Here is a 6051-nt window from a genome sequence, read left to right as displayed (position 1 = left end):
TCCTAAGCTTGATCCTTCCCTGCCATGTAATTTTCAACCAATTTCCCTTCTCCCTTTCATGTCCAAGGTTCAAGGTTTTGGAAAAAATCATTCTTACCCAGGTGCAGTCTCATCTAGATCACCTAGACATTGCTGACAAGTTTCAATTTCAATCAGGTTTTAGACCATAGTACAGAGTTGGCACTACTTAAAATTCATAATGATATCACCACGGCCCTTAATGCAAATTGTCTTGTTATCTTAGCTCCCTTAGATTTATCTGTGGCTTTTGATACAGTTGACCATGCGATTTTACTTTCGAAACTTGAACATCTTGTTGGGTTGAGAGGTACGGTCTTAAACTGGTTTGCTTCTTTTTTGACTGACAGAACCTTTTCTGTCATCATTGATGATTTCTCGTCTGACATAGCTCCTTTCACCTCAGGTGTTCCACAAGGTTCTATCCTGGTGCCATGACTTTTTTCTTTATATATGGCACCTTTCGCATCAATTATATTTAGCCATAACGTTCACTTTCATTTTTATGTGGGTGACATCCAGATCTACATGCCACTGCTCCGGTCTGACTCGAACGCACTTACTCCATTGCAACACTGCATTAATGACATCAAGCAATGGCTTGCTCAAAATTTCCTGCATTTAAATGAAAGCAAAACGGAATATATTCTCATCAGCCCCGATTCGGCGGCGGTTGCCGCTGGCCTAGATGCCTCAGCCCTCAGACTTGCAGATACTATAGAAAACCTTGGAATAATTTTTGACAGTGGGTTCAACTTCAATAAGCAGATCAGAGCTGTGGTTAAGGCCAGCATATTTCACCTAAGACTCTTAACGAAGGTGAAACCTTTTTTGTCACCTGCCGATTTAGAGAAAGCCACTCACACTTTTATTACCTCATGTTTAGACTACTGTAATGCCCTTTATGCATAAAGCCTGAGGCACACCTGCCTCAGGCTTTATTCCTGAAAACTTCAACTAGTTCAAAATGCAGCAGCCCAACTGTTATCAAACTCTCCTAGGTATGCTCATAGTACCCTGGTTCTTCGGTCCTTACACTGGCTCCCAATACAGTACAGAGTTAAATTTAAGACGTGACTAATTGTTTTTAAGGCTATCCATGGCCTTGCTCCGCCGTACCTGTCGGACCTTCTGTCCAGGTACGTTCCGCGTAGAGCCCTTCGCTCCTCAGAACAGTTGTCCCTGGTTGTCCCCCTAGCCTGATATAAAAAATGGGGCGCCCGTTCTTTTGCTGTATATGGCCCCAGCCTCTGGAATTCCCTTCCTCTAGAGGTACGCTCTAAGATGGAGCTAGCGGGTTTCAAGTCGGCTTTAAAAACTCATTTCTTTAAACAGGCCTTTTATGCTTATTCCACTCTTACTTTCCCTGTTAATGTTGTTTTATCTTGTTGTGCTTTGTTACTTCTATATTGGCATGATACTTTATAATTCAGTTTTAGAAATTTGTGTTTTATTGTGCCTAGGTTTGATTATTTTAGTATGGTTTTCACCTGGTATATTTGCTTTTACTGTGCAGCACTCTGGGCTCCTTAGAGTTTTAGAGTGCTATAAAAATAAAGCTTATTATTATTATTATTATTAACCCTCTCATGTACTGTATGTAGCTGGGAGAGACAGCAATAATTATATAACTCTGCTATATTAGCTTCTCTCCACCTGTAAAATCCAGAATAGTATTTTAAATCCTTCTCTTAACTTACAAAGCCCTTAATGACAAGGCTCCATCATATCCTAAAGACATCATAGTGTCTTATCATCCCAAAAGAGCACTTTGCTCTCAGAGTCCTAGAATCCACAGAAGTAGAATGGGAGCTGGGAGAGACCCAAACCTATAGAGACTGTAGTACCCCAGTTCTTTAATTGGACAGCTCTGAATAATGGAGTCCATCTTTCTTCATCTAGTGCTGGTTTATTTTAACCACAAGCAAAATTACAAACACAACCCGGGGTGCTCCCTTTTCCAGACACACACACAGGCCACTGGAAAGTGGAGTTCCCCGCCACACAGAACCTAATACATTTATAAGGTTCAGGTTAACCCCTTACCCAGAAAGATTACAAAAAAAATCCCCAGATGAAGTCACTCCGAAGAATCCATCTCTTATCTAGTGCTCCACATGCTTTGAGTAGCTGCATTTTTACCAAGTCATAACAAAATGAAGAATTTCAATGTGTGTATATATTGTCACATGGTGTGTAGCTAAGGCATTCATTCATTTTTTCAGGCATAATATTCCAATACAGGATTAATACAGGAAAAGAATTTTTGTCATAAATACCTATGGTTCACTTTTCAGAATCAACATTCTGTTTGCTAACCTTGAGAAAAAACAGACTAGAGCAGACTTTAAATCTTACTAAACTGCATTACTAACATCCTATTCAACACATTGTTGTCTAACAATTATCTAACTGATTTATTAATATCTAACAGAGATCAAAACCTGAAACATTTTGAGCTTCATAAACGCAGACGGTAAAGCTGAAATGTTGCACTGAAGTGCATACAATTTTATATGTGTACATAAAGTGACCAGTCAGTGTATACAGTATGTACAGGTATTTATAAATACTCTCTTTTCCTCTCATTCTTTTCCTGTTTTTGATTGCACATTTTCTATTTGAATGTATACATTTATTTTTTATTTTCATTTTGTTTTTACTTTTTATTTTATTTTCATTATTTTCTATTTCCTGTTGCCCACAAACACACTGAGAGCCTCTGCTCCAGAGTCAAATTCCTTGAATCTTTAAACATGCTTTTACATTAAAGATGATTCTGATTCTGATTATTGTATAATATGACATAGGGTCATGCACACAGCTTCCCTCCATTAGCCCCCTACCCCTGAGATAATTTTACCATTTTAACAAGAAAAGTATTTTGTTAAAATGAGAACTTTCTTAGCATAAGGAGAACTTTTTTCTCATGGTGGCAGCAATATGATGCTGTACTTTTCTACTAAGTGGTACATTGAAACGTCATTAACACTTTCGACCTGCCCAGTGCTTGATTGTTTGTTGTTGTTTATTGTGTCTTGTTGCTTTTCTTTTCAATTTTCTCTCTCTCCTATCCACTCACCCCAACCGATTGAGGCAGAAGGCCGCCCACCAAGAGCCGGGGTTTGTTAGAGGTTTCTTCCATTAAAGGGAGTTTTTCTTCTCTGCTGTTGCCAAGTGCTGCTCGAGGGGGATTTGTTGGATTTTCCTCTATAATAATAGTGATAATAGTAAGGTCTACACCTTACTTTGTAAAATGTCCTGAGATGACTTTTGTTGTGATTTGGCACTATACAAATAAAATTTGAATTGAACTTATATAATGCTTTTCAGCACACTCCAAGTGCTTTCACGCTACTTGGCCATTCACCCATTTGCACTCCCAAACACACACCGGTGTTATCATTGGGAGCATCAGTGTCTTGCACAAGGACACTTCAACATGTTGACCGGACAAGCCAGGAATCGAACCACTAATCCACCGGTTAGGAAACAACCCACTCTACCTCCTAGGCAACAGCCGCCCCAAAACTGAATTTTGAATGAGTTTGATAGGGAGAAATGTGAGCCCTTCTTCCCAGTACATGAATATGTTGCACCTGTATCGACCATAATGTATGTTCTTGTTGATCAATGATCACAGGTATAGTGGGTTTATCTTGTGGTTGTACAGAGACAAGTGGTGCTATAAATTCCCCCTCTGGCTTCTCAGGGCACTGCCATTCAGTGGCCAGACGTCTCCATGGGTTGGTAGGACAATAGTCCCTTCTGTGATGACCAGGCTGGTTACATCCTCAGCACATCTCTGCCTTCTGTTGATCCTGCAGTGTCTGAAGCTGCGGTCCAGTGGGTTTGTGTGGTGATCTTTGGGGGCCTCTTCCTCCCCCTCTGCACTGCATGCCTCTTCTTTGAAATTGTTGTCCTCTACCTTGTGGATGGTTGGGCTGATAAGTTCCTCCAGGCTCATTAACATACACGTGTATTGGTGTCTCTTGAGGGGCAGCAGCTGATGCAGATGCCGGTGTCTGTTGCATAGGTGGCATTCCATTAGGGTTGGGGCTCTGCACCCGCAACTGTGTTGTTATCATCGCCGCTTGAACCTTCCCCTTGTATTTATCCTTCCTTGCCTTCATCAGCTCTCCTGACTGTAACTGTGAGTTTATTTGCCAGCTGTTTATTCTGCTCATCTGCCTCCCTCAGCTACTTTCTATGCTGCTCCACATAATGCACCATGTTCTGAAAACACTGACCAATCCATCTTCATCAGCTCTACCACATTGTCCAGACATTTTTGCACTTGTTGTGGCATGATCTTCTTCACCATCATTTTAAACAGACTCTCAGAAGTGCTGTTTGCATTCCAGGAAGTCCCTGATTCTTCTTTCCACTTGAATTGAAAAGCATGTAGGAACTTGTAGCATGTTGGATGGGACACTCATCATTCTTTTAGTTCTCATCCTCGAGTTTTGAGGGGTCCATCTTCTCATGATACTGTTTACGTATCACCAATACTGAGCTATAACGGCTCAGTTGTTAGGGGACATTGTCGGCCTTCAAAGGACTGAAACACCACTAAGGGAGATAAATATCTCCGGCTCAACACCAGTCGGCAGAACTGATGAAGCCTCTTGGATGAGAGGTGAAATGTCTTCGACCTAGAAACATAGTCCAGTTGATTTTTTTCTAAGTTTCTTTTAAATGATCCATTGTGTTTCCAGCTACTGCTCTGCATAACCAAGCTTCACTGAATATTTCTTAAGTGGTGTGTTTGCCAGCCACATGTATTAAATCACCTATGGCCAGTCTCAGGCCTGCTGTGCTTTCCTCCAGGGCAGTAATCCATTTATTAGCTCCTTCTGTGATGCCAGGCAGCCTGCCTGCAAGGCCTGTCATATCCATGAATGACCAGGGGACAGAATTCTTCTGAGGCCCCTTCATCACCAGAGGCATTTGAGGTTGACACACATTTGTTACATTTTCTAACACCAGTTCTTCATTTATCGGCCCCACCTGCCTTCCGCTTCCAAGAGTTATTCAGTTGTCTCCCAGTCAATCCAGCTGCTGTTGTAGCATAGCACATCTGTTTCTGGCCTCTCTTCTCAGTTGATCAGTTCTCATCTGACTCTCCTGCTGTCTTGCTACTGCACCACGCCCTTCACTTTCCACATACAATCTGCCACACGCCAGTCTCTGCACCATGTTTCTTGGAGTGGCAGAATGATTAACACTTTTTGATCTCCCCATATCTCAATTTCTTCCTCCTTCTCAGTCTTAGGTGTGGATGTTTTAATTTTCCTTTGGTCTTGGCTCCACTTTTCTGATCTCTGCTTCAAAATCTCATCTAGTGCATCTCTGTCTTTCCTAACATGGTCAAGGTCAAAATCAAAGTGTTTATTTGTCATATGCACAGTTAGGAAACGTGTTTCCCTGTACAATGAAATTCTTACTTTGCCATCCACATGAATGCCAAAAAATACAAGTGAAATATAAAGTAGATAAATAAGTAACGCAAAATCTAAGGCACTTTAAGCAGCAAATGCAGCAATATAATAAAAATATATAAGAATATAATAGAGAATGTATGCTGCATGGGAGCAGCATGTGCAGCAGTCAACAGTCAATGTGCAATTATGCATGTGCGAACAGAATGTAAACAGTACAACATGTATTTCCTGGTAATGTACTCCTCAGCTGTTTAGGAGTCTGATGGCAGAGGGAAAGAAAGAGCTTTTCAGTCTAGTGGTCCTACATTTCACACTTCTGATCCTCCGGCCAGAGGGTAGGAAGGTGCTGGGGGTGGGTGGGATCTTTGAGGATGGAGGCAGCCTTCCTACGCACCCTGCGGTGGTAAATGCTGTGCAGAGAGGGCAGTGGAGTCCTGGTATTCTTCTCCACGGTCTTTACCACTCTCTGCGCCACTCTCTACGCCCACTGCTACTGTTGACCTCTGTCCTTTGGAGGTAACTGACTGGGGTCATCTGCAAAGGGAACAGCTGGAGGAGACAAACAGGACAACACAAAATGGTTAACATC

This window comes from Monopterus albus, unplaced genomic scaffold, assembly GCF_001952655.1.
Source record: "Monopterus albus unplaced genomic scaffold, M_albus_1.0 scaffold560.1, whole genome shotgun sequence".
Taxonomy (NCBI): domain Eukaryota; kingdom Metazoa; phylum Chordata; class Actinopteri; order Synbranchiformes; family Synbranchidae; genus Monopterus; species Monopterus albus.
Note: the sequence above shows the minus strand (reverse complement) of the source record.